The following is a 3,414-nucleotide window of genomic DNA, read 5'->3' as shown; positions in this document are numbered from 1 at the left end:
AACCTGTGAGCATTTTGGGACTATTTTGTAGCGATTTATAACCAAAGCACAGGCAAGTAGGGGCATAAAACATGTTAAAATCCTAACTTATCAACTCCCCCAAACTTAAACATTTGCTTGTCCTCAAGCAAACAAAATAAGACCCACCCCCTAAAGGACAATCCAAGTAATTCCAGCTATCCTAAAGTAACCTCAACAAGCATCAATTGGGACTAACAATTGCCCTCAATACAAATGGATCATTAACAACATCTAAACCTTGAAAACTATGGATCAAGTGTGACACAAAAGCATCAAGGATTGACTCATTACATCAAAGAACTCTCTCAATTACTTTAGTCGCCGTGGGACCCAAACTCATACATCCTCAACTCTCCCTAAGCAAACCTAACCTTTTAGAGTATAAGCACACAAACCGAGGTTAATGGGAGTTCACTCGTCTCTCTCAAGGAGATGTCACAAGTCCAGCTCTAAGTACCATATGCTTGACCCTCATGTAAGTATCCACTAATGCGAGCGTCATCCAACTCAAGATCATATAGGGCTTTTGTGGAGTCAATGTAAAGGCTTTTGGGTAAGGGTAGGATATGTTTTTGTTCAAGTGGGTTCAACCTTCCCTTAAGCACTCTTTTGATTCATTTGGCACAATTCACTTGACTCTTCGAGTCATTTCACCTATTCCAAAGGGTTAGGGAGATACATTGTCACTCTTTCTTATGCAATTCAAAACATTTCTCCATTTTCTACTTTTTCCACACCTTTTTTCACTTTTGTTTTTCTTGAATCCCTTTTTATTCTTTTTCACATTGGGCTTTCTTTTTGTCTTTTTCTTTTCTTTCTTTTTCATTGCCTTCCTTTTCTTTTGCTTTTGTACCTTTTACTCCTTTGTTTCCTTTCTTGTCTCTCCGCCCAAACATAGATTTTGCCATTACTCAAGGGAAGATGTGGGTGCCAAGAGAGGGTAGGATTTAGAACGGGTATAGGCTTGTAGCATTGGTTCTTGAAAGAAGAAGGTTTAAGGCTCAAAAGGGGTTAGCTAGGGATTATCTTATTGGTAGGCTATGGAATTGTTCAACTTATCATTTGGATCAAGGAGGGCCTATAATCACTTCTCAAGTCGAATTTCACTCGAAATTTCGCCTCAACAAACATTCGGGGAAAGTTCTAGACCATTGGCTCGGGACTTGGACTCATAATTCAATTTCTCACCACACACACTCAAGGATTGCTAAAGACGCAGAGTCGAGGGCCCACAACAACCTTAGATACGATTGAGCACACAATAGTCCCGAAAGACCATATGATGTTTGTTTGGTCAACACAAGAGTCTCAAGGTCACTACTTTCACCATCCTAAACACAACCACTTGTCTTTGACCATGGGATCAAAGGCAAATGTGTTAGGCCCAAGTGAAGCTATGCTTGAAGTACCCTTAACTAAAAACTACTAAAAACAAAAGAAAAATAAAAAACGGACTCAAACCCATAAGAAGGTTGTCACGCCATCCATCATCGGGAAGAGCCACCCGGTTCACACAATACTCCACCCTTGGAAAGAACCGTGGCATTAAGAAAACCAAGGGCTTATTGAAAGCGCCAAAAAGAAGATAAAAAGGCTGCGAGCCTATCTACTAAGCTAAAAATGAAAATGAAAAATTTGTACGAAAATAGAAAATAGAATGAATATTTATAATAGGGGATTAGAATATACAACGGGGGATAAATATATACAAAAATATAACTTTATATACAGACCAAATAGAAGGTAAAAAGTATGATAAAGATACTGAATGTAAAGTTATATACAGCCCAAAATAGAAAATCAACAGAAACATAAACTAAGTCAACTAATATATACTGTCATCCAGATAAACAAAAAAAAGTAGGGCGCACCCCCAGGAATAAAATCTGGCATTGTCCCCAATGCTAACTATCAAATAAGCATCAAAAATCATAAAGAAAGGATATAGGAGCTCCCTAGGCCTGGTCCGTCTGCATGGGATCATCAGTGGTCCCCGGGTCCTCTGTATGTGTGGGAACCTCAGACTGGTTCCCAGTCTCCTGCTGCTCAGCTGCGGGGACTGGGGCCTGTTCCTGGACTGGCTGGATGTCAGGTGCATCATGTGGCAAACTGGAGGAGACCTCATGTGGGTCTGCCAACTGGATGACAGCATCGTCTGCACTAGGGATCTTCCTCTTCTTCCTGGGAAGCCTCTGAGTCTGCTCCTGCTCTGGCTCTACTACTGGTGCTGCTGCTGGGGCTGGATCCCCTAATACCAAGTCTAGAGGCATCTGGTCCGCCAATAGCTTGTCCACATCTGCTCTGAGCTCCTTCACAGACTCCTTGGAAGCCCGTGATTTCCTCATCTTCTTGTGCTCCCGGGCAAGCTGCTTCAAAGCCTTGCCCTGTGACTCCACTGCCTTAGACAAGGCATCATGTGTCTTCATCATCTTCTCCTGGTTCTCCAGGATCTTCTTCAGTGTGTCCTCAATAAACTGAGGGATCTGAGCTATCTGTGGTGCATACTGAGCCTCAATAGTGGAAGATAGAGTAGACAACTTGGATGTCGCAGCTGACATCCAGTTGTTCATGCTATAAAGTGCCTGGCTCACCTGATAGGTAGTGATAGGATGCTTCCTGGAAGATGGGATCCCCGGGCCAGCTAAAGTAGAGGGCCCTGGAGGCAAGTCAGCTGAAGTAGAAGGTCCTGGAGGCAAGTCAGGGGTAGGCTCAGCAGTGGCCTCTGTCACAACTGGCTCTTTAGACTGGCCAGTTGGAGCAGAAGCAGAAGTAGTAGCAGGAGGCTTGTAAGTCTTGTCCTTGGGGTTGTCTGGTCCCCTCAAACTGTACCATGAAAACGGAGCAACCGGCTTTGCCTTAATATCATACCGCTTCTTTTCCACCTGTAAGTCCCGAAAATACATCGAGAGAGTGTTGGGGAAAGTATAGTTCCGGTTAGCTTCCGCACCCACGAGAGAGATGATGCGGGACATCACATTCCCCACATTGATGGGGTAGCCTGCCATGATCGATGCAACCAATACCGCTCGGGTGAGAGGGAGAGTCTGGTCATGTGAAGTCGGGTCCAACCTACTGCAAACGAAGGTCTCCCAACCCCTAGCCTCAAAATTTAGGGTCCCCCTCAGTATTTTAACCCCAGCAGTCAACCACGCAGGATTGGTACCTGGGATTGCCAGGTATGAAGCCAACCATGGACGGACTGCCTCACCCATTTCCAACTTGGCCAAATAGAGAGACTCATCTTCATCTCTGAAGCCTAAATAGTCATTTAGGTATTTTCCGTCGAACAACACCTTTTTATCTCGGACCTTGGTCACCTTGGACCCCTTGACAATGTGAGCCACATTACAATAGAATTCCCTTACCATATGCTCATTAGCATCAACACACTTC

The sequence above is a fragment of the Nicotiana attenuata genome, unplaced genomic scaffold (assembly GCF_001879085.1).
Source record: "Nicotiana attenuata strain UT unplaced genomic scaffold, NIATTr2, whole genome shotgun sequence".
In the NCBI taxonomy this organism is placed as follows: domain Eukaryota; kingdom Viridiplantae; phylum Streptophyta; class Magnoliopsida; order Solanales; family Solanaceae; genus Nicotiana; species Nicotiana attenuata.
This window is presented reverse-complemented; position numbering follows the sequence as displayed.